A 27568-nucleotide genomic window follows, 5' to 3' on the forward strand; every position below is an offset into this window, starting at 1 on the left:
ATATCAGTGATGTACCAAATCTTTTATTTTTTTTAAATTGAATTTTTATTAAAAAAAAGTCCTAGTAAATTGTTAGTCCTGGATACATTTTTAATTCAGAGTTTCTTTTTAATTTTTTTTTTTTGAATATGTATGTGTGATCAGTAATGAAGCATGCTTACTATTACTGTGGTTTCTGCCCTTCTTATTAGTGTACTGTGTTTTTTTTTTAATACTTTTACAAATTCTTGCGATAATGTTATATGAATCCAACTTTGCATAACTGGAAATTAAAAAAAGTTTGTCCCTGTAATAAAAAAAAGTTAAAATTTTTGTTTATAAAATTTGGTTTTGGTAACGCATTAGGAAATTTTTGGTTAGATATTGGATTTATGAGTACTACTATGCTGCCAATGTATAAGCATACTATGTAGGAAAAAATATACATTTCTTCTGTAAGAAGCATTTTAATTGAAGATCACAAATCTGAGCTTAATGTAAACAAAATGTTTTTCAAAGTTGAGTAATTTCAGTAGGCAACTTTAGAAGTTTATTACTTTTTGTCTTAGGTACCATTAACTACTAAAGGTGATTATTAAATATGCCTCAGGTAGTTTATAGTTGTAATTTTTGAAAATATCTGCCATCTCTGGTTATGGTAGAGTATCATCTACTTTCAGTATTGTTTTTCTGATTTGTTACTGATATTAATGAAATTTTCTGAGACAAAACTCAGGAGCCAGCCTTAAAAACTCTTTACTGATTCTTTAAATGGAATGTAATGCACAGTTCTTAATTTAAATAAATTAAATAAACACAGCTAAAAACCAAACTAATTTTTGCTTTCTTCAGCTCTGTATTTCAGAGAGCAGATTTATCTTTCAGGTCATTCCATGTCAAGTGGTCCAGTTTTGAAAATCGTCCCCAGTTGACCATCTCGAAATATCATCAAATTTTTGGTGGAGGTTTCCCATGGTCTAAAATGCCATTTTACCAAATTTCAGCTCTTTATCTGCTGTGGCTGATTTTTTGTAGCCTCTTGAGAAAGGGCTACTTATAGTGTGTGGACACATGTAAAAATTGTTATCTTTGACTAAGAATTTTGACAGCAATAATAAAGATGCAGATTTGAATTTTGGTACTGTTGGTTAACTTTTTATGCTATATCTGAATATGTTAGTCACAAGTTTCTGTTGGTACCTGGTTACAAGATATAGCAGCTGAAATTCAGCCATAACTTTATCGCAACATTTTGGAAGTCAATGTTTGAGCTTATATATTTTCTTATGTAATAATTTAATCAGAATGGTACTTTGTTATTTGAAAAAGGGAATAATAATTATGTGTAAGGATCCTACAGTTTCAAAGCAATTGGAATCTTATGTTAGACCAGATTTGGTCAAAAATGTTTTATCATGACTTTTGGTCAATCTTCGAAGGCTTATACCTCAGGTATACCTTCCCAGATTTTGTTAGTTTTATAAGTGGAAAGGGCAGCGTTTAGACTACATAATTCCATGCATTTTGTTTTTTAACCCATGTGTTATAGTAGGTAAGAAGTTTTTCAAAGATAAAGATAATTTTTCATGTAACAGATTTTAAGGTGGGCATTTCTATTAATTAAAACAGCTGAAGGTGGTAAAACATTCAATGTTTCAGAATATTATTAGACAGAATGTTCTAGAAATATATCTTGAAAAAAATTTACAGTGTTCCAGAAAATTTTGGACTATTATAGAATTTTCTAGGCTGATAATGAAAAAATCCATTTTTAAAATTTAGAATGTTCCATAAAACTCCTTCCAAAGAAAATTATAGAAAGTTCTAGAATATTCTGGAAAATCCCACTTCTTCTAGAACATTCTAGAATGTTCTTTATTTGGAAGAAATGATATATGAGCATCAACTTTTACTGAATTAGCATAGTTGTTAGTGAATAACTTCTATAATCAGTTGTACATTTATTGTTATCTCCAACTGTTTTGAATTGTTTTAAATGAGTGAATTTCTTGGTCCCTGCCATATTGGCAAGCCTGATGGCTCTGAATGCTGCAAGTCTTTAATTATGGTTTAATTATGGAAAAGCTTTTTTGTTGCCTGTGAAAGAACTAACAACAGTGGACAAATAAATTTTTACAGTGGCAGTCCGGAATTAGCTTTAATGAAGATGCTGACTTATGTTCCTATCATAAAGTTGTTTTGCTAATGAAGTTTGAATTCCGATGGAAGGACTGCTGTAATTCATTTGGCAAAGAGTCGCACAAATCCAGAAAAGGATTGTGGTCTGTTGATGTTGATTCTGTTGACCGATTAAAAGCTTTAACAAATTATGACTTCAAGTCCGGTCAAAAGTTATGCCCACAATGTCAGCAAGAATTGACTTAAAGAGAGATTCAGCCAAAGGATAATCAATCAAAATCAGAATCTAGTGATGTGGAAATGCTAGAGACTTCTGAAAGAATGAATGCTTCACTCTCACCACTTGGAATCTCTCCTTTGAAGCTTAAATATGTCAGGAAATGGGATTCAAAAGGGAATGGAAGCAGAAGGTAAGAAGAGCACAGGATGCTGTTGCTGGTTTGAGTTTTACTAATGTAATGCAAAAATTAAAGAGTAAGCAGTGTCAAGGATATAAAGATCTGGATATCCGGATTGAAGAGCTCAAAGCCAAAATTTTGATCTCAGCTCACCCAAAACAAATTCAAATTTTGACATTGGCACCCAGTAGGTGCCAATGTCAAAAGGAGTATTGAAAAAATAGCTGATGAATTCCAGGTTTCAATTCGAATGGTAAAGTAAGCCAGAAAGCTCAAATTTGAAGTTGATATTTTGGTGACACTAGAAAAAAAATGGAAGAAAAAATTGAAGTATGATATTTGATAACATGACCTCAAATTTTTTGAAGATGTTGAATTTTCCTGAATCTGTCCAGGAAAGAAAGATTTTGTTTCAGTTAGCTTCAATGGTGCAAAAGTCCACATGCAGAAACGTCTACATCTGTGCAATTTAAAGGAGATGTTCATAGCTTACTGGACACATTACAATGGTGAAATTGGCTTTTCAGAATTTGGTGATCTTAGGCAAAAGTGGTGCATTACAGTTGGTGCTGCTGGCACACATTCAGTTTGTGTACCAATCAAAATATTAAGCTCATGATAGGTGCAATATCCATCAAGGATGATTACAAGGTATTGATTGAGTAAACTTTTCTGCAGCTTAAAAGCAGCTACTGAAGTTGCAGCTGTCTGTGGCTTAAGGATTGCATGCTACAGCATTGTGAACAGTGTCTTGGAAAAACTGGATTGGCGTCCTATTTATTAGATGAGCTTAAAGATTATGACTTGGAGGAGCTAATAGAATATAAGCAGTGGATTCATACAGACAGAGACACATTGGAGATGCAACAGGTGACTGTGGAAAATTTTGTATGGATATGATTAGTTGAAACTGTTTTCTCTGCATTCAATAGGAGGCAAGGTACAATTAATGTAATTAAAAACTTTGTATTAACAGGCAGCAAAATGATATTACTTAAAAAAAGATTACTTTCTACTAGAAAGTAATTCATTTCATCCATAAACATTATGGGAAACTGTGTGAAAGATGCATTATCTTTCAACTGATTTTTCTGCCATTTATAAACTATGGGTCAAAAAACAAACTGCATGAATTTTGTAGTTTAATAAAAGTTGCTCTTTCTGACTATTATAAAACTAACAAAATCTAAGAAGGTATACTTGAGATATTAGCATTCAAAGGTAGGTCAAAAATTGAGCTAAAGAATTTTTGACCAAATTTGATGATGAATATCTCCTGACGTAAGCCTCCAGTTGCTTTGAAATTTTCTGACGTGGCACACAATTATGTCCTTTTTCAGGTTACACAGTCCTGTTCTGATTAAAGTACTATATAAGGAATTATATAAGCTCAAACTTTGACAAAATATTGCAACAACTTTTTAGCTGAATTTCAGCTGCTGTATCTCAAAACCAGGTGCTAAAAGAAACTTGTGTGTAACATATTTGAATTCAGCATAAAATGTTAATTGAATGTAGTAAAACTCAAACCTATAGCTTTATTACTGCTTTCAAAATTATGTCAAAGTTAGAATTTTTTGCAATTATGGGCAAACCAGTAAGTACTCTTTTTTTCAAGAGATCACAGAAAATCAGCAGTAGCAGATATAGAGCTATAATTTGGTAAAATGTTAACTGGGGACCCATGGTCCATTTGACATGGAATGACCCTTTCTTAATAACATGTCTCTTCTTGTCACCTCTCTTCGTCATCATAAAAAACCAAAATAATCACACTTTCTAGAGTGGTGTGTACGCTGATTGAAGATAAAAATATTTTCAGCCAGTTCTTTGTAGAGATATTTTAATTACTTTAATTACTAATCTGATTAGGCACCTCCCTGATACACGTGTCATTTGTCTTAATTTAGATGATGCTTATGGTAACTTGTCTATCTATCATTCTGTAATATATAAAAAAACATTAAAGGAATAAGTATTCAAAACATAAAAAAACTTAAAAAAAAAAAAAATTAGCCTTTCTTGAATAGTCATTTAAATAATTATTCAACAATCAGTTTGAGTTATGATGAGATTAGAATTAGTTCGTTAGTGATGAATTGTAATAAATTCGCAATTAAGGTGTAATATTTTTTATTTTTTTTTGTTTAATAATACAGGAAGAATTTTTTTTTATAGTGTTTATGTTAAATTTTTGTTTGTATTATATATTTTTTATGTTATGCATCCAATTTTACTTGTATTCGTATTTGTTTCATTATTTCTTTTATATCTACTGATGATAGATTTTTTACAGTTGAAATGCTGATTTAATTATAAATAGTTTATAATTTGAATAAGAAAGATTCATAATTAGGCAATTGAAGTGTGGACCTAATTATAGATTCATTTTTATTTTTTGTTAACAGCTCTTTATGTATCTTGTTTATATTTTATTATAGTAACCATTTGTATTAGCTCATTTCTTTATATCTAATGCCCAGAAGTTCAAAGAAAAACATTTTTGTAGGCCAAACTATAGATAGTACCCAGTTGCTTAAGTTTAAGAAAGTTCTTTGGTTGTTTTAAATCTTGTGAAATATTTTGTATTTACCATCATTATTTACAAGTTAATTGATAAAAATTGAAAATTTCTGTCAGTTGTCCAAAGCGATGTCTGGTTTTTGGCCTCAAATAATAAAAAGCTTAGTTTATTTGGCATTTTTCTATACTAAATAATAAGGAAGTCATTTTTCTCGCTGGTCTTGTGCTCATAAAATGCCTTTTTGGCCTGCAATTTCACAGTTGGTTGGTAAATGGCAGCCATTTGTAATTAGCAAAAGTTTTGTCTAATGCTGAATGACTAATTTAATAGTTCTGTGTTTATAGCTGCAAAATTGCATGGTACTCCACTTTATCTTAAGAGATAAAAATGGATTTTTTTAATATTTGTCACCAATCTGAAAAATGATTAAAAAATATTCAAGCAATTTTTTAAAATTATACATGACCATTCAGTCTTAATACAGTTAAATTGATCACTTACATAGAAAATATTGATATAAAAATTTTTAGCTAAAACAAGATTAATTTTTTGAAAATGGCCACCACTTTAGTTTCTGTAAGAGTTATATTTTAATTTGCAAAGTGACTTCTCTCTGTGAAGTACATATTTGTTTCAATTGGCACCTTTTTTCTAAAAAATACTGTAATTTTTCAGTTCTGGTTTATGAAGAAAGTGCAAAATGAAATTATAAAGAAAGTGCAATTATGAAGAAAAGTGAAAGGGTGATTCATGTAGCATTACTGGTGCTTTCAAAACTCATTCTACTAGTGAAAATGTTGAAAAAATCTCATATAAACATAGGTCCAGCAACGCTCCATTAGAAAATTATGGCTAGTGAAAGGTTTTGCTCTATTACTGGGCAAAGAGTGAAATAAAACGATATTGAAATTCTAGGAACACAAATTAAGGGGTAAACTTGATGATTTCTTATGGTTTTTGACTAGACAAATTGAATAAAACAGGTTCCAGAACCATATCTCCTGTAGTTTTCATAATGCAGAAAAAATGTCTAAACATACCTTTTTTATGTTTGTAATACAAACAATTTGTTAAATGACTTATAAATGCATACAATTTATCATTAAAACTTGTGAAGAATTTAATTCTGAAAAAAATGAGGTAAAATAGCTGACTAAAAAACAAATGCAAGTTGAAGAGATTTGATTGTTTTACTAACACTTACCATATGAAAATTTCAAAATATCAATTACAGAAAGTTAACTTACAGTTTAAAAAAAAACAGATACCATGTTAAAAATAAAATAAAAATATAATTGAAATATTTAATAAAGTTTACAGTAAATTTTCAAAAATTTGCCCTTCTACTTCAATACATTTGCTGCTTACTTTTGGTTTGCTAGCATTGCTCTTTACAATTCTGCACATCTTTACTTAATTTGTGCAACGGTGTCTGTAATATGAGCAACCAACTCTTTACATGAACACACTTGAACTTTTCTCGTGTACACAATACTTTTCATCCAATCCCACATTGAAAATATAACAGTGTTGGATCAGGTGTTCTTGGTGGCCAGAAGTGTGGGCCACCATGGCCAATCCATCGTTTTGGAAATTGCTCATTTAAGTATGCCGATACGTTACATGAGAAGTGGGAAGGTTCACCATCCTACTAAAATTACATGCCATCATATCTTGATGCTAGTGGAATATCTTTTAATAATATGGCAATTTTTATTTAAGGAAAGCCAAGTAAATGTTGGAATTCAGACGTCCTGGGAGAATGAATGATCCAAGTAAAGACCACACCATACATTGATGCTAACTAAATGTTGGAAATTACATTCTAATCTAATGTGTGGATTGACTTTTGTCTAAGTGTGTCCGTTATGAAGATTGTTGATGCTGTCCCAAGTAAACTGAGCCATGTCAGTAAATGAAATGAACCTGTGAAATCTGTACAACCAGGCTTTTGCCTGCGCAATTGGCTTCAACCATTTACAATATTGCAAATGAAGAGAAGGATATTTTGGTTGAAGATTTTGTACTTATTATTACCATAAGGATACAACTTGTTATAAAATGTCTTTCACACCATAGACTGGGAAATTCTGAACCATTGTGAAAAGCATTGTGTAGACTGCATTGTTTGTATAGACTCGATAGTGGTTTCATTAATATTGGCATTGTGATGAGCATAATGGTCACAGTGAGTACTAATGCTGGGAAGTGTACTTGTTTTTCGTAGTGTATGCAATGCTCCACTAACTGTTTTAGGATTTGGAACTCTGTGGTTAGGAAAAGTCTTTGATATTCTGCAGCAGCAGCAGCAACAGCAGCATTGCATTGTCATCACACACCACTCTTTACCATGTCGGTGTATTCCTCAGTCATAATTAATAAAGGCATTGCTGTAGTATGACACCAATTAAAAAACACATACACAAAACAATTAAACCGCACTGTAATGGCAACAAGATCCCATTTCCGGACCAAGAAAATTCACAAAATGCAGGGAGATTATCTGGAAAAAATATCATTTCCATTGGGTACTTAGTCACTGTGGTGTTCCTGACAATGAAAGAGCTGATCGCTTGGCCAACCATGTAGCAAAATTTCAACCTGCTCCGCAGAGACAAACACATCTTGGTGAGTGTATATGGGAAGTTAGAAGGAAATTTGTGGACATCTGGATAGTGGCGGAAGGGTTGGTGCATCAGGACATTCCTTTTTAAGATTCAGAGAAAGCCTTCTGAAGCATCACTGTACTGAAATGTTGCACGTTCAACTGCAACGTTTGCTGCTTGTATGAGAACTGGTCACATTGTCACCTAGGCCTGTCTGAATAGGTTTCACGTAGTGGAGTCTCCTCGCTGTTTGGCTTATGACAAAGAAGATGAAACCATTGAACACATCCGGTTACTGTAAATCAAGTAACTCCGCAAGAGATTGGTTGAAGACTTACATGATTGGGACTCACTCGCAGAGTTTGAATAGATTTTGACAGACAGTAGCCACTCAGAGTTTGAATAGATTTTGACAGACAGAAGATATTGGAAGTTGGCAGAGGAGGTTTGTAGGAGACATTGAGCTATTGTAGAGTGCTGTGGAAGCTTGTGTTAAGAAGTAAGAAGTAAGTATGATATAAAATACATTGTTGGTCAGTTGATTTCTGAGTTACCAATGTATGAAATCATACTTCGACAATGAATTTGAGAAAGATACATAAACTTTATTGTCTGAATTACTTTAGTACTGGTTTTTTATCTTATTAATTTTATTTTTATCTTTAATACAACACTATATTTTGTATTATCGCACTTTGCAGGAAAGCAAAATGTTTTGTATCTGTAATCCCTCATTTTCACTTAGTAAGTGATAGAAATAACATCAAATTTTGTGAAATTGTATATGCTTTTTAGTGGGCTATTTTACATCAATTCTCTCAGAATTAAATTCTCTACAAGTTTTGATAATAAATTTCACATATTTATTAATTATTTAGTTTGCTATAATTGGAGTTGTTGAACAGTTTTTTCTTGTGAATTATTTTTGTGCATTTATAAATATAGAAATTCCAAACGTGAAGAGTGATTCTTACTTCCCTCTCAAATCATGTATCTTGCTGTATTGACTGTTCTGCTGTACATCATAAACTCACTTCTTCTGTTCATTTGAAATATTGTTAGCTGTTTGTAATTGTGTAAGTCAATTTAAAATGACTGCTCAGACTGCAGTATCATTACCAAGAAGAGAGTTATTTGAGTAAAAGCAATATCTATGAAAGGATTGATTTCTTTAACACATTGACTACAGTATATTTTTTAATGTATGTAATTTTCATCTATTACAAGTATTGCTGATATTTGCATTTCTACACATATGTTACAGGACACCCTTATTTTGTAAACTTTTGGCTCTTTTAACATTATCTGTCAGTCATTGATAAAACTATTTGTGTTACATAGTGTTATGAGCTGTACAAATCTTGTTTAGGCTTCAACTGTACCAATCCAAATGTTCTGTATTGTACCAAAGTGATGGTCAAATTTTACCTTTTTTTTATCAACTACCTATAGTATGTTTTTGGGATTTTTTTGTGATTTTCACCAATACTCGACAACTTGTGCCACACTTAAAAAATATGAGTTATAAATTACTTCTATTTCAAATAATCTCTCTAATAAAAGGACAACATTTTTTATAAAAAATTGATTTGAAATGAACAAATCTTGAATTTTGTATAGAAAAATGTAATTAATAATTTAAAAAAAAATTTGAATTAAAAAAATACAAATATTATTTGCAATATGAAAATTAATCAAAAATATATATAAATTGTACAAATATCATAAAAGAAAAAAGTAAACAAATATATATAAATATTACATCAAAAATTGTACAAAATGAATTCATTCTACAAATATCATACACTCTAGAAAATTCTTTGGTTCAAAAATCAACAAAAAGAAAATATCCAAAATACAAAATAACCTACAGATTACGATTAGCAAAATTGTAAATAAGTTTATATGCGACATTTTAAAATGAAAATTTTAATCATAATAACATTTAAATAATTATATTAATATTGTACAGGAAAAAATAAAATCCCAGTTTCTCAGTATTGTAATAAAAACATTTGTAAACTATATTAACTAAAACAAAAGAAAATGCTGTGAAAAGAGAAAACTAATGCTGTTTGACATCAATTTTATTTTATAAAAAATTGAAAAAATGTTTAATCCTTGAATTATTGTAAAGTGTATAACAAAACATACAATGGTATAGAAAATAAACTTATAAAAAACGGCTGTGCATTTTGTACTGTGAAATACAGGGTGTCCCATATAAAACGCAACCCATCGATCACTCATCAATGAAATTTCAAAAGTCAAGCTTACTCCCCTACTTGTTACTGAAATGGACTCATCCAACATCTGAACATCGCGGCGACGCAGTAGAACACTACCGATAGTAACAACAATGCAATCATAACGTTCAGTGTATTGCTAGAGACAAGATGGTGTTTTCGCTAGATGAACGTGTTTTCATTGTTGAGTTGTACTTCAGTACGAAATCAGTGATTGCAGTGCAAGATTTGTTTCGCCATAAGTACCCAGATAAATCAGCTCCTAACAAAACATCAGTATTAAGGTTAGTTGCAAAATTTAGAGAGGCTGGTTCTGTTAATAACAAGGAACACAAAAGATCTGCGTCAGTGTTGAATACAGATACAGTCACTGAAATCAAAGACCGATTACTCGCCTTGCCAAATAAATCGATCAGACGTTTGTATGCTGAAATTAATTTGTCTCAATCAACTGTTCATCGGGCGACCAAACAATTACAATTACGACCTTATCGCATTCAAACGGTTCATTCACTTCTTGAGCCCAACAAAGAAAAACGACTACAATATTGTCAATGGTTCCGTCGATTTCTGCGTGAGGGAATTAATGTTATGGATTCGTTATTTTTCACAGATGAAGCACAGTTTCATTTGGATGGCTACACGTAAACAGCCAAAACAGTAGAATTTGGAGTGCTGAAAATCCCCATGTTTATCACGAAAAACAATTACACCTGCAGAAGTTGGGCGTGTGGTGTCTGATATAGCAGAAGAAAATAATCGGTCCTGTTTTTTTCGAGTACACCATTAATGCAGAACGATATCGGGATATTTTATTTCAGTTCATTGCACTCTTGGAAGAGGAAGACAGACACTGCTGGCTACAACATGATGGTGCGACATCGCACTACGCAGGTTCAACTTCTGATTTCATTGAGGAATTCTTTGGTAATCGTGTTATCGGTCAAGGCTTGTGGCCACCAAGATCTCCAGATTTGACTGCGGCGGATTTTTTTCTATGGGGTTACCTTAAAAGAAAAAGCCTACAATAACAAACCACTAAAACTTGAACAATTGAAAGTCAATATTGAATAAGCTATATTAAATATCCAGCCACAAACTTTGAAAAAAGTTGCAAGAAACGCTGTAAAAAGAATTGAAGCTTGTATTCAAGAAGATGGCGTCCACTCCAACATTTACTCAAAATGTAAGGTAATGGATGGTAATAATAAAAATTACATTTACACATGCCTTTGTATTACTAAATGCTAAATTTTTTTTAGCATTTATTTAAAAAATAATAATTGAAAAAAATTAAATCTACAAAGATCATATAATAATTTTAATAGAAAGATTAGAAAGTTAAAAAAAATATATTTTATGATTTCAAGACATTTGTTGTTGCCAAATCAATTAATATATACATTTGCCTGTATATATTCAAAAATTATGATCGGAAAACTAAACGTCATTCCTATTGTGATCTATGTAATGTTTAATTTGATATTTACATACTGAATATAAGGATCCCTTTGCAGCACACTATGAATTTTATATTCAAATGGTGCAGTACTGATCATCCAGATCTGGTACGAATTTAATTCTTGTAATGTCAGAATTTAATTTTTAGAATTACTCAATATGATGCAAAAAAAATCTGATGTGAGTACATAGTAATGTACCCACATCAGATTTTCCTTGTGCGCCTATTAAATTACATATACACATTTTTTTTAAAATGAAAAGTATATAAAATTTTATTCAATCAATAACTACGATATTTTTTCATATTTTTTTTATTATTGAATTATTATTTAACATAATTTTTTTTTTTACAATCAGAGGTTAATAATTATTAATGAATCAATATATTTAAACTTAAAAAAAAAGGATATGAAGTCTGATTCTAACCGATGTGTCTTCCCCTTCTAAGATTTAAATATTGCATTAATTAAAATTTCATTTGGCTCTAACTCGAACCAATGAAAATAAGTACCACTTATTATGATATATCATTGAAAAGCTCTCAATGAGGACTTATTACTGTAGTTAAGAAAAAGTCCAAAATCCAAATTTTTTTCGATTTTGAGCCGTTTTTGTGCACTTTTGATTCAGTCGATTGTAATCAAAAAGGGAGGTACACAACAAGATGTTACAACAGTGCTAAATCCAAAATTTCAACATCCTACAGCTAATCATTTTTGAGTTATGTGAGATGCATACATACATACGTACATGCATACGTCACACTGAAACTAGTCAAAAGGGATTCAGGGATGGTCAAAATGGATATTTCCATTGAAATCTGAAAACTGAAATTTTTCACAATCACAATACTTCCTTTACTTTGTACAAGGAAGTAAAAATAAATGCAGAAGATAGGAAAAAAGATAAACTGAAAGAAAATTGAGGGAAGAATAGGTTGCCTCACCATACATGCTCATACAGGACATACGAGGTGTGTTCAAAAAGTAATGAGAATTTTGAAATTTTGCGGGTTGTATTAGTCTGATTCTTGGGATTTTTTCGTTATATTGATAAACATGTTTGAAAAGTATCTGAAAAGAACAAAAATATACATTTTTATTATTGGATTTTAGTCTGTTGTCAAAAGGATAACACATGTTTTGGTTCGATTGGCAATTTTTTATTTGTGTAAATAATGGATTCGAGAATTTGTATTAAATTTTGCTATAAGAATGAAATAAAGTGTAGCAATGTTTTAAAAATGTTAAATATTGCTTCTGGTGAGTCTGCTATGAGTAAGCTAGGGTTTACGAGTGGTAAAGAGTTTCCAAGAAGGTCATGAAGATTTTGAAGATGACGAGCACCCTGGACACTCCAGCACATCAACAACCAGTGAAAATGTGGAAAAAGTGAAAGAAATAATTATGAATGATTGCCGAATCACAATCAGAGAAGTCGCTGATGATGTTGGGATATCAATTGGTTCATGCCATGAAATTTTTTCAGATGTTTTGGGTATGAAATGTGTGACAGAAAGATTTGTTCCAAAATTGTTGAATTTTGAACAAAACAGTGGTGAATGGAAGTTGCTCATCAGTTGCTAAATGAAGTCAACAATGATGCAGAATTACTTAAACATGTCATAACAGGTGATGAAACATGGTTTACAGATATGATTTCAAAACTAAGGTTCAATTGTCCCAATGGAGGTATTCTCGATCACAAAGACTGAAAAAAGCTCAACAAGTACAGTCGAATATGAAGGTTATGCTCACTGTGTTCTTCGATTTTAATGACATAGTGCATTATGAGTTCTTGCCACAAGGTCAAACGATCAATGAGGAGTATTACCTACAAGTTCAATGCCGTTTGCATGAAGCAATCTGAAAAAAACGCCCGGATTTGTAGTGAGAAAATTCATGGTTTTTGCACACACTAATGTGCCCGCTCACACTTCATTGCTAGTTTGTCAATTTTTAACCAAAAACAACACTATAATTATACCCCAGCCAGCATATTCTACAGACATGGCCTGTGTGACTTTTCTATTCCCAAAAATAAAGAGAACCTTAAAGGGCTTTAAACCTTAAAAGGTTGTTTTACAAGCATAGATGAGATTAATAGTGAATAGCTGAAAGCGCTAAACACTATTACAAAGATCGAGTTGCAGAAGTGTGTAATATCTAATGGGGACTATTTTGAAGGGGATAACATTTATGTAGACGAATAAATAAAATTTTTTCTAAAAAAACAAAAATTCTCATTACTTTTTGAACACACCTCGTATGCAACCAGTACTGCAGCAAATATGTTAAAAACGTAGTATTTTCTCTGTTATGTTGAACAGTGGAAAGGTAGTCTTTTCACTTATAAGAGTAATGATAATATCAAAGCAGTTAAAACAAATTATTTACATTGGTAGATGAATTAAAGTTAAGTTGGAAGTAAGTTGAATATAAGCCATGACCTGGCATTTTCAATTGTCCACAATTTTTTTAAACTTAGAGCTATATTTTCTGGATTCCATGCTATGTGACAGAAATCCATAAAAAGAATCTTTCAAAAATTTCCCACAAGGTTTTGAAACAGTATGATGAATGAGGCTCATTTCAGAAGCGATTGATAACCTTTATTGAGATTTGGTACCCACACTTTGAACCCGACAGTAATAAAAAAATTTTTGTCTGAAAACATTGTTCTTTTCCTATGGCAAAAAATTCAGGTCGCAAAAAATCAACTTTCAAATTGAAGGTTGATTTTTTATTCACTTCACACCTAAAGATGAAACTGTGAGTAATGAAAATACTGTCAGCTGCTCTGATCTTTGAAAATTTTCTATCCATCACACTGAAAAGTTTATTCCATGAAGGAATTCAAACCTCTATTAAAAGATAGAGAGTAGGTGCATAAAAGTGAAAGGAGATTATATTGAAAACTAATAATATTTAATTTATTATATAAGAGCAAATAAAGAGAATGGTTTTTTAAAATTTCATTTTATTTTGATTTTTTTTTTATGTATACATATTATTTTGCTCTATTACGCAATCCTAATTTTTGTTGTTACTTCTTGAGTCATCTTTATCTCTTAAGTAAATGTTGTCACAAGATATGGAATTACAGTGTCATGCTTACTTAAATTACTTACTTTTTTTATGTGAATGCCTTTAATTTAAATCGTCCTTTTTTATATTAATGTAGATGTATTAATCAGTGGTAAAGAAATTTAAATAAAGCTACATTTCTTCTGAGAAAGATACATTTTTGGTATTGAAATTGGCTCATGAAAGCTTAAAAGGCTCATCTGTAAACACTATGTGGAAAAATGTAGCTTTGTTAAAATTGTGTACTATTTGCTCCAGTGGCTTGACATGACAAGGCTGCATATGGCAGTTATTTATAAAAATTAATTAACCATTTAGCATTTTATTTGTTTTTTCCTCTATGTTCTAACACTTTTGCAGATATATTTGCTTCATAAGTATGCTCATGTGGAAATTTTGATTATGAGGATCATTCAGTAATTAAACAAACATTTTTATTGAAGTAAGCTCTTAATGATGCAGGCAATTGAAACTTTTGTAATTGTTAGTCAATATTTACTTGCAAAGGGTGTTAGTCAACTGTTCGATTAATATTTACATAAACATAACCTCTGAAGTTATAGTTTGAAGTTAGTTATGGCATGTCCGCTTGAAGAAAGTACTTTAGAAGAACAGTGTCCTGTGATCCAATTTTTACTTTTGGAAAGTGTACAACCATCAGAAATATTCTTTTGAGTGAACAAACAATAAGGCAGTAGTTGCATGAACCATGCAGGTTTTTATGTGTGGGTGGAAAAGTTTAAAAGTGGATGCTAAAGCATGACTAATGAACACTGCTATGGGTGACCTGTAACAGTATTGACCTCAATGTTAGATTCTTGTATTGAGTCACTTATTCAAGAAGACCGACAACTTATTGTTGAACAAATTGCCGAAAAATGTTGATTAAGTGATGGTACAACTCATTCCATCATTCAAAAGTAACTGAACCACTGTAAGACTTGCGCAAGGTGGGTTCCCAGAGCTTACCATTCATGATAAAGCCGAGAGATTTCGCATTTGCACCAAACTCGGAAATCATTTCAACAACTAAGGTGATGCATTTTTGGACAGGATTTTATTTGTGGTGAAACTTAGCTACATCATTTTGAGCTAGAGTTCAAGTGTCAAAGCTTACAGTGGAAACACTCTGAACTCAAAAGTATGTAAGAAATTCAAAATGCAACTATCGGCTGGTAAGGTCATGTTAACCATTGTTTGGAATGCCCACGGTCTGATTTTTTGTGATTATTTGGTTTAGCAACTCACTATCAACAGCTTATTCTACTTGGCCATGATTGTGAACAAAGTCAAGCTCATGTTGAAGAGGAAATGTCCGGAATGGCAGAGGAAAGGCGTGCTTCTTCAAGACAATGCTCGACCTCATACGGCACAACTGATGGTGGAAACTATTAGCAAAGTGGGTTGGGAGCTCCTACTTCATCCTCCTTACAGTCCTGACTGAGTGCTCCTCAAAATTTTTATTTGTTTGGTCCAATGAAATAAGCTTTGTATGGCATCAAGTTCAGCGACAATGAAGAGGTAAAGAAAAAAGTACAAAACTGGTTTCGAGATCAAAGTAAAGAATTCTTTGCTGAGGGGATAAGAAGACTTGTAAAAAGATGGGATAAGTGCAGAGAAGTTGGTGGGGATTACGTGAAAAAGTAGTAGTTTATTGACATAGTAGTCAAAATGTATAGTCATAATATATTTAATCCATTTTTGCTGTACAGCTATTTATCAGTTAAATTATTGAATGACCCTCGTAAAAATTTAACTAAAAAAGAATATTAAATATGGAGAGATATGTTAACCATCCAACTTTCTGAAATAAAATTTATGTATGTTTATTATTATTTTTTTTTTTAATTTAAATTTCCATGACCACTCGTACATTCAGATGCAGTGAGATGCTTGTAAAAAGACAAAACAGAGAAAAAGAAGGAAAAGTGAGCTAGTAAGTGGCTTTATTAATTTCTATAAATCATTATATTCTCCTGAACTAATTATATTAATATAATGTGAGACAGTAAATGCATTTTCATTTTATACTTTAGCTCATATTTTTACACAATTATTCTAATTTTTACACTGATTTTAAAATTGTATCATTTAATTACAGATTTAAAATTATAAATTTATCGTATTTATCTTAAACTGTTTTAATAAATGACAGTACATTATTATATTTTTTCCTTCTAAACTATAATGCTACAGTGTGGTTTTTGTTGAAATGTAGTTTATGGTGTACATTTATGAGTTAAAAAAAAGATTAGTTGTGGGTATCTGTAGATTATCATTCATGATTATTTAAGGTAAATGAAGTAGCATGCCAAAACATTTCTGTAATTGTGGGAAGTTATAATTATATGAAAGTTGTTACTTTGTGTGACATAATATGTTAAGATATACATTTTTTGGTGGTTTACCTAAGTCGCAAATTTAAGAATTTATTTTTTTTTTAAATTTAATGCTAACTTAAGTAAGAAAAAATTCCACGAAGTGTAATTATCATTGCATAGGCTTTGGTACATCACAATCTACGGTGCTTCGTTTAAAGTGATTTAAAGGGTAAAAAATGTGCCATTTCACATAAGGATTATCTAATACAACTAATTTAAAAGACAGTATTATTATTTGTGTGTTATAACTAACAGCAATGTCAATTGATTTTTACATGAATCTACTGAATGATTGCAGTAAACAGTTTACATGAATGTTTTGTGTTATTTTCAAATCATCTTATCACCTTACAATGGTAGAGATAAATTCCTTCTAATAACAAACAGTTTTCTTTAGTAAAAAATAATTGTTCATGCTTATTAATTACTAATTCTCTGAAATTTTATCCAGTAGCTGAGTTTAGCTAAGATCTGAGTACAGTTACATTTAGGTGTCCTGAATGGATGGTAGTTGATCCCTCCAGTGTTATCTAAGATTTGCCTTACAAATTTTGGTAGCATTGTTATATAACATCAAATTATTTTTTAGGCTATGTCGTTACTAGGTTATGAACAACGTAATATCCATCTCTTTGTAATTTATTGTTTCATCAGTATATATGATTACCTGTAAAATCCTTACTGAAAAATAAGGATTTTACAGGTAATTTTTTTTTAAGAAGTGAGGAAATGAGAATTTCCTCAGTTATATACTTCATTAATTCAGTTCATAAATTTTACATGAAAGCTTATATTCAATTTTGAACATATATTTGTTAAACAGTGACTACTTTTATCATACCTAGTTTTAATTTTTTTCATTCAAATAATACTGGTTATTATTTTTAAAATTTTTTTTGTTTGAGTTCGGTTTATTGCATTACCTAATAACTTTCATTGGTGTATTTATTATTTGAAAATATGTGTTTTTCATCAGATTTTGATATTGAATTTTGAGAGATGGCAATGCGGTATGCAGTTACTTGCATGTTCTAATTGAAAATGTAGTTTGGTTATGTTAAGTAAAATAACCTGTTGATTGCTTGTTTTTGTTTTCCTTTGGCTATCATTTTTTAAGGGAATAGTTGAGCAAGTTGCAAAGTGAAATAAATTGAATAGAATGATATATGAGTGTTGATGTTCATTTTTCACTATGAGCCAATGGAATGCAGTTTGATTAGTAAAAGATCTTGTTAAAAATGTATTGTGATAATTGTTTCTCATTCCTTTAAACGGGAATGAAATCATGCTTTATAAATAGTAAGAATTGTGTTTTATGATTATAATTCTTTTATGTATATAACAATCAAAATTGTTCAGCTTATCTCATGAGGGGTGTGATTTGAGCTAGAAGGAATGATGGACAAAAATTGCTCTGAATTGTGTAAGAATAGTTTTTTAGTTTCTCTGTTTTTGAAAATCATTGAGCTAAATTCACTGTTATGATTATAGATGATTATGAGAAAATTACTTAAAAATATGGAGCTTTTCTTTATCTATCCACTAAAGATAAAGAAGAAAAAAATATTTACTGTTTTTTTATAACTAGTGAAAATCACTTAGCATAATTGGAATGTGAAATATTTATGTGTAAGCTATATACGAGAGGTTAACTCTAAAGTAAAGACCGTTTCATTGTAAAAAAAATTTGTTCTGTAAACTATAAATATTTTTTATTTCTCTTTAACTACATTCATTATATTATTACTCTATATAATTGCCACATGAAATGAGACATTTATCATAGTGATACACTAGGCTCAATATACTCTCATTGTATTTTTCTACCACTATTCCATTTAGCCACCGATTAACAGCATTTTTAAGTTCATCGTCACCTACGAATTGTTACCGCCCAAAAATTCTTTCTATTTCCCCAAAAAATTGTAATCAGAAGGAGCTAAGTCCGGACTGTATGGGTGATTGTAAATTTCCCATCCAAATGTTCTCAGTAAATCATGTGTCAGACCCTCAACATGTGGATGTGCATTATTCTGTAGCAGGACAACACAGTTGGACAATTTTGAATGGCATGCCGTAACTTATGTAGAGATTCACAGTAGGCTTCTGTATTTATAGTCGTTCCACATGGCATGAAATCAATCAGCAGTATGCCAAGCTGATCCCAAAAGACTGTGGTCATCAGTTTGCATCCAAATGGCTGTGGCTTGACCATTGTCAGTTTGGTTGGTGATTGAGGATGACGCTGTTCACATGACTGCTATTTTCTCTCTGTTATGTAATACGAAATCCATGTTTCATTGCCAGTAATGATTGAATTAAGGAATCATCACAATTTTCTGTGTAGCACAAAAAATTCCAAACTGGATCCCGTTCGAATTTTTTTGTGACATTCCGTTAAGATGTGCACAAACCTTTCTAAAGCCTAAATGGTCATGAACAATGCAACTGATATAAGCTCTTGAAACATTAGGAAAAAGAATGGCCAGGTCGGAAATCGTTGAGTGATGGTCTTTTCTGATTTCATCATCTACGCGTTTCAACAAGTTCTCGGTGATTATTGAGAGCCTCCTCGAACGTTCTTCATCATGGGCATTAATTTTGTTATTTCTAAACCTTTCACATCATTTTCAGACGTTTCTTTCATTCATTACATTACCACCATACACAGCAACCATCTGCCCATGAATTTCAGCTGGCTTAACGTATTGATGGTTTAAAAAATATATGACGCTCCACGTATTTCACAGTCAGTGACAACATTGATTTTCCTATTTATTTTATAAGGCAATAATAACTCACACGTAATCAAAGATACTATAACACGACAACTTACAGACAACAATACAGTGTGTACATTACTAGCATGGCCATGAATGACACAGGTTCGCCAACCTTAAGGGGAGAAATTTCACAGCAGTCTTTACTTTAGGGATATCCCTCATACATATATAAATAATTAGCAGTGACAGCTGTGTCAGTTACTATTGGAAGATGTTAAAAAAATTAATAAGACTAATTCAGTAAACAAAATGTTTGCCTTTGAGCAGAAGGAAACCTTGATGAGATGTTTGCCTTGAGCTCAGAAGGAAACTTTAACCTCATTGGTGGAAGAACCATCTAAAAAGTAAGAAGTATGCTGTTTATTAGCTTGCCTAACTTTTATTCTGATTAAGAATGTCCAAAATTTAATAAAGACTGAAATAAAGATTAGTTGCAAAAATAAATTTTAAACATGTACATTGAAACTTTAAATTAATTGCAGAAATTTTAGTTAGGATTGCATCACTTGTGTTGTGGTTGAGAAGAATTTGTTCTACTAGAGATAGTTATGTACTATTCTTATCATTGTCAACATATTGAAAATTACACAATTTATTATACAGCATTATTTATATTTTTGAGTTAGAACATTATTTAAGTAGTGAGGGCTGAGTTTTAATTACATTGATAGAGAAAAGGGCATTTTCATTTGGATTCTTTTTGAATGAAAGTAGAATGTGTACAGTGGTTGTATAGCACTTTTTTTATCATGATTTGCAAAAGCTAAGTTATGTGATCATGAGATGTGTTTAATCACAAAAAAATTTGTACATTTTTTGAAAATTTGAAATTTTATGAATAGTTAGTTCACAGTTCTGTTAATATTGGAGTTATTACACAATATTAAAAGGAGAGCTAGAAAGTCGATAATTAAAAGAAAAGAAAACCTTTTGAAAATTTCTTGTTGGCAGTCTAAATTCCACCAAAACTTGTTCAGAATTTGGCACACCAGTTAGGTAATTCTCATTATGATGTTTAATTTCTTACCTTCTGTTGAATGAAATTGGGCAATTTCTTACTTTTTGTTGGAATGTAAGGACAATTTGAATTTGGAAAATTATTTTCAATTAAAGAATTTAGAAGGTTCATTATGTTCCGAAAAACCACTTTTATAAAATAGTTTTGTACTAATTTCTTGAATTGTAATATCTACTTTATTTTATTGATGTAATAACTCTCTTAATTAGCTTAACCTTGAAGTAAAATTCTTGCACCTTTTTGGGACAAAAAGTGAATCACCAGTTATATAAATGTTACAGTAATCACTGCGTTGTCTATACATTAAATTCTTGCCAAGAATCTGTTAATTTTTTTATTTATAAATATAATTTTTATGTTATTGAACTGTGGCACTATCCTAATTAATTTGGATTTATAAAACAATACAACCAATTAAAAAAAAGAACTTATCTTTCATGTTCAGAAAGCTGATTTTAGTATGTTAGACAGAATTGAAATATACATTTTTAGCAGAAGAAATTCAGAAAATTTATGGCATTACTTATCATCAGTTAATTTTAACTTTTTCGAAAACTTTAGTTTTGTATTAGAATTTTGCTTTGTTGCAGATGTAATACAAATTCAAATTGGAAATTATGGTAGATATTACTTACTTTTAATGGTAGGTAGATTAATATTCTTTTAATTATTTGTATTTTAGAGGATACCGGGAAGTTGATGGTAATAATCTTGAATGTGCGGAGAATATTTAATTTAAAAAAAAATTATTTTATATTTTCTTTTACTATTTAAATGTATTGCAGTTACCTATTGAAGTAGTTGTTCATTGGGTATCTTTAAGTAATTTCTTTAGTTTTTGGTTTCTATTAATAGACTTAATGTTTATAATTATTCTTGTCTTAGTGATGCTGTAGTGTTATCTGTAGAAAGTTATGCATTATTTGTTAAGTATTTGGGTGAATTTCTGTTGTTGCTTATAAGTGTCTTTTGTGTAATGTTTATTATTTAATATTCCAATATCTGGTTTTGTATTTTAATGTTTGTTTTTATTTAATTTTTTTAGTGATGTACACATTCTCGTGTATCATCATACATGATGTGTGCAGTGTATGTGTTTTATTTCTAAACTTTTCTGTTAATTTATAACATTAAATTTCTTATGATAAAGTTGAAAAATTTATTCTTATTTTTATGCAGATTGTTTTTCTACACTCATCCTGATTATAATTTGTTTGCTACTTTTCCTTGTTTTGTAATATCTGATAGTGATAATTTGCTCCCATTTTTTCCTCATTTAATAAATTGTACCTAATTCTCTGTAATATATTATAAAACTTTGTATAATATGATCACTTATTCTGTATGGAATATGACACTGTCAATGTCATGACTCGTCTAGAATCTTTTCTACAATTTTTGAAGTTTACAATCATAAAAAAACTCCCAATAGGTGAAACAGTGATAGATATTATTATCAAAAAACCTTTGTCATTTTCATGATGCTCTTAGTTGCAAAAGACCTGTAGAAATCTTGGAATTGGGAACTCTTGTTCTGGCAATGATACCTATCCTTCACCCTTACTTTAGATATTTTAACTAAAAATGTGATTTTCCAGGTTTGGTAAACCTCTCAATTTTTCAGATATAGCTTTTTGTGATCTTTTATAATTTTCTAAATTGAAATTGTCATTCAAACGGCCATGATTAATAGCTGAGACGTCATGACAAGTATGTTAATATAACTGAATATTGTTCAGAAACAAAACTGAAATTTATTGAATCGTGGGTAGGGTACTAGACTAAGCATGTTAGTCACAAGGATCATTTTTTGAAAGAAGTAAGAGCTATAACTAATATGTGATATTAGTTTTGTTGTTCTAAAGTCTGATACTTTTTGAACAGATTTCTATCTGATGAGATATTTGTGAAGGCAAGAGAAATGAAGACGGCTTTCAATAATGACAAAGTGAACCAGAAATTTTGAATGTTGAATTGTGCATGTAGTTGTCTATGAATGTACAATGCACAAGAAACTACAAATTTTATGTTGTTGAACTCAAAATACTGTGAATTTCTATTTTTCCATATTTTCATGGTTATTTTTTTATGGTATCATTTTTTAAAATTTTCTCATACTTGATGAAAGGAAGGAACTTATGATATTTTAATATGTCAGTGTTTTACATAAATGAAATTTTCTTTATATGCCTCTGATATACAATTGTATAAGTAGGTTTTCGTAGGTATTTTCTTTAAAAAATTTTGATGGATATTCTGTGAAGGTATTTTGATTAAATGTTGTATTACAATCCTCCAGTTAATATTTTATTTATTTGTAAACAGGTGGAGTGTATGCACAATTTGCTTTGTTTTTATGTGACAGTCAGCGATGATAATAGTGTAAATGTATAAATCTTGTAATTAAATACAAAATTTATTTTGGTTGGCTGCTTGTCAGGCAGAAAGTCGTGATTTTCGAGACTGACTTACAATTTTCTGAGATCACTGAGGCGGAGGTGCATCAGGTGATCTGTAGTATGGCACGGCACAAGGTCCCCAGATATGATTGTATCACAGTGGAGCTCCTCGTCAGAATGCTTCCAGTAGTCAATGTATTATATATTCTAATATATAATACATTGATCTTTGCCGGCTACTTTCTGTCATGTTGGAAGGGTGGAGACTTGATTTTGTTGTTCAAAGGTAGTGACAAAGATCCTACTGTTAGTTCTTACCGTCCACTAACGCTCTTGCCTGCAATTAGCAAGGTTTTTGAGAAGGTCCTATATTTGTATATTAATGTTAGATTGGTTACTGATCATTTGCTAATGGACAGCCAGTATTGTTTTTCATTCGTTTTCTGAGGCATTCACAATCATGAACGGTGCTGTCAAATCTGGACTAAGTGTGGAGTTTGCGCTTCAGCGGTTTCGGTCAGTTAGTGAGGAAATCATGTTAGGTTGGATGTAAAGATGTTCGTTTGATTGAGGTCTATGTGAAGGCAAAATTTAATTTGTATTTTACTTATGCAAATGTCTGCTGAGGCATTTATATTGGTTGCATCCCGACCGAGGTCTGGCTGATGACTGTGAGATGTAATCAGTTAGAGGGACTAAAGATGACCTCTGGTAAAGTCCCTCAGGGCTTGGAATGGAGGGAGTGGTGTGGCGACTTGTAACATCACAAGGTGAGTGTCTTCCCCTTACGGGGTTGGGATGCTTATATAAAAGTTAATTTTTAAGCTGAATATATAAAACAGTTAAAGTGTTGATATTGATTAAAACAGCACTAGAATGAATGATTATGATGCTGTTATTCTACCTCTGTTTTGAAAGAGGTGGATAAATGTTTGAAAAACTTGGTACAATTGTTAAATTAGACTGTTCAGCATCTTTGTATTGAAATTTTCTTCAGATTTTCCAGTTATTTATTGTGAACTCACCATTTATCAAGTGTTAAAGCAAGATTACTTTTTTTTAATACTGAACTGGTTATTTTAATATTTCTGAAAAAACTCAACTGCATTTTTCATTATTTTGTAAGGGTCTTATTGTTTCACTTTTTAGAGAATATTTTTTTTTTTAATTAATAGTTTTGCATTTAAATTTTGAGTCTTCATAACTGTTTAGTTTTTTTACAATTTAGAAAAGTTTAGAAATAAATTGGTTTGTACATGAATTGTGTTATCATTGTTAACAATTCACAAACGAAAACACCCATAACTATTGAGTAAGTTTGCATGCTACTATTATTAGTATTTTTAAAATAAGTATTACTTCTGTAGAATGCTTAAAGTAGTTTTGCATTAACCAGTAAATGACTAGATTTTTTGTAAAGTATTTATCATTTAGATTCAAAAGAAAAGTGAGTGCTTTTTTGAAGTATTATGTCTTATGCTTAAGATATAATGAACTGTTTTTTTCTTATTAGAAGCACTATATATTTGTGTAGTGTTTGTTGAATGCTGAGCAATCTTTTATTAATTATAATTTGATATTATTTAGTTTTATTTTAAATTTCTATTGGTAACTTATTTTTTATGCAGTTGAAAGGTGTAGCATCTGAAGAGTTTTACTTTTAATTGATATATTGTAATTTCAGTGCAAAAAACTGCTCTTTCATTGTGCAGTTTTCACATACTTTGAGAGCACTTTCTGATAGCATTATGTAACATTTCTGAATGGTGTTTAACTATTAAAAACTTGTTCCATTTGATGTATGTTGCATTTATCATTTTTAAATTGTTTTATTTTTGAAAATTGGTATTATTCTGGCTACATGTGGGTAATTATATGGCATTATTGATTAACTTGTAAAGATTTATCTTGGGTATAGTCAGTCATTATAAAAAATTAAGAATACATTACTTATTTTGCTTTTAAAAGATTTTTTTTCATAAAATAAATTTTATGTGAGATATTAATTTTTTTCCATCTAAAAGATATTTCAAGGATTACAGATAACATAAATATTGAAAGATAGTATTGGGGATAGCTTTAAAGCAGATTTAAAAGTCTGTACGGTTATAACTTTTTCAGTCAGTAAATTATTTTTCTGTACTTAGCGTATTGTTATTTATTTTACTGATATTAACAAATTATTTCAAACTATATATTCAATAAGTTTTTTCTTTTTATTTTGTTTTTGTTTCTATTTTGTTTTGAAAAACATCAACCATATCATCTTTCATATTGATAAATATGTCTGAAACTCAGAGTGGCAATATTTTTTTCAAGTATTTGTTATCTTTTAGCTTTATAAATTCATTTTATAAAATTGTTCTTATGGATTTATAAAATATTAATGCTTTAGTTTTTTTTGACCTGTCAGTGATGAATTGCTGTTTAGTACTTGTAATAGATTAATCATAATCTGTTTATGATGTTTGTTTTTGTTTATTTACCCGGTGATTTCATGTATTACAATGTATTATTTGTTTAATCATAATTGAATAGGGTCTTTTGTGATGTACCTTATTATTTTAATTATAATTTTTTTGTTATTTTCTATTCTAACTTAATTATTGTGTACAGTTTGTTGCTCTAATAGACATTTAAATTTATGTCTTGCCAATAGTTTAATTGATGTTTTTAAATCGTAAATTTTGTGACAGTTTTCTTCAGTCTGTTCATAATTTTGTAACTTATTCTGTGTATATGGAAAAATAAAATTGTGTCTTCCCATTATTTTATTGAACATAGCAGATACTTGATTGGTTATTCATTGAATGAACAGCAAGTTTTAATTATCAGCTTGTAGATTTGAAGTTTATTTCTGCTAAGTGGTGTGGTAGAATTTATATCTGGTTAAACATTTTGGTTTTAGTAAATAATTAACTTGTAGTTGCCTAGTATTGAAGATGTATTTTATTTAATGAATTTAGATTTGTATTTCACAAAACACAAATTTACTTTATGATATTTATATCTTTTAGTTTCTTTCCTTTTGCAGTACCCTCAGTTGATATCTGAGTTTTCCTCCATTATCTTAAAAGAATTCCTTCTATCACCTTTTGTTACTTATTAAGGAACTTCATTATTCATAGTTTTTCCATCTATCTTTACGTATTTACTTTAGAAAAAGCTTCTGATAAATCTTCCACAACCATACTGTTTTCTATTTCTACTTTGCATATTTCTCTTTAATCTGCATATTTTTATACTTGATGGTATTTTACTAGTTTCTCTGCCTTAATTTTATTTAAATTTCTGTTTCTGCTTATGCACATTATGTGAAAATTTAATTTTAGGTATTGGTCTTTGGGGCTTAGTGGTTGCTGTAATGCCACCAAATATAGGGACTTGCCTGCCCAATTTGCACATTTCACAAATAATAATATTTATTTTGGGGAGTTTTAATTTTAATAATTTTATTACTTCCTAATAATGTATTTAGTTTGTATTTTCAGAAATGCTGCGTTGTTTATCTGTAATAACTGTTAAGCATTTAAATATTATTAGTTCTAAAATGTAGTTTTGAAATATGTTTTTTATAAAATAGGACCGTTCCACAGAATTTCCTTTATCTACTCTCATGCAAAGAAAATAATATATTTCAAATGAAATAATATTGGTTTTTTTTAGTGATATTCTGAATTCTATTTTGCTGTTGCCTAATACTTCGTTAACCTAATTCAGCCCTCAGCTTTTTGGTTGTAGCTTTGCAATTTCACATTCTATGACAATAATTACTTAGAATTTTTGTCCATAAAATGACATTTTATATATGTTGTGATATTATTGGACATATTGCTTATCTAACATTTACACAAGTCTTGAGATCAAGGATGTTTCCTACTTCTAATGAAAAAAAAGTGATAAAATCTGATTTATTCGTAACCCACTTACATAATATATGTCAGTTGAAACATAACCATATTTGTGTGAACAGTAGACTATTTATAATTGAAGACTAAATATTGCTTAATGTTTTTTTTTACTAATATGTACAGCTTACTTCCATATAGTTTGAATTCTTTACTTCTCAAAGTATTTTTTTTTATGTAAATAAAAAAAATAAATCTGGTTACCTTCATTGTAACTGTATATTTAATATTATGTTAAATAGATCTTCATAAAATAATTTTTAATTTATTCATGATGTTAACTTGTAATATAATGCACCTGCATTAGTGACATTATGTCTAGAATTAAAGTGGCATTACCTTATTTTGTAATTTTTTTTACTGGAAAGTATAAAATAAATGCAGAAATTATTTAAAATTTAAATTAGATTATTCCTGGAAATGAAACTTTTACTTTGGTTCCCATTTCTATCTTGTTTTTGAAAGAAAAATTCATTACTTGCTAACAATAAACGTAATGGATTAATTTTGGAATGCGAAATTTTGGGTATTATTAATTTTCTAGTAAATAATAATATTGAATAGTAATAATATCTATTATATTGTAATAAAATTAATGACTATTTTTACAAACGCCAATTGTATAATGTCATTGCTA

The 27568-nt window shown here is 30.1% G+C and overlaps 1 protein-coding gene across 5 annotated transcripts in view; it reads left to right on the top strand.

The window, feature by feature from the left end:
* Window positions 1–27568, top strand: part of DCTN1-p150 (dynactin subunit 1) — a 190824-nt gene that overhangs the window by 65669 nt on the left and 97587 nt on the right. The window lies entirely within an intron of this gene.

This window comes from Lycorma delicatula, chromosome 1 (assembly GCF_047948215.1).
Source record: "Lycorma delicatula isolate Av1 chromosome 1, ASM4794821v1, whole genome shotgun sequence".
Classification (NCBI taxonomy): domain Eukaryota; kingdom Metazoa; phylum Arthropoda; class Insecta; order Hemiptera; family Fulgoridae; genus Lycorma; species Lycorma delicatula.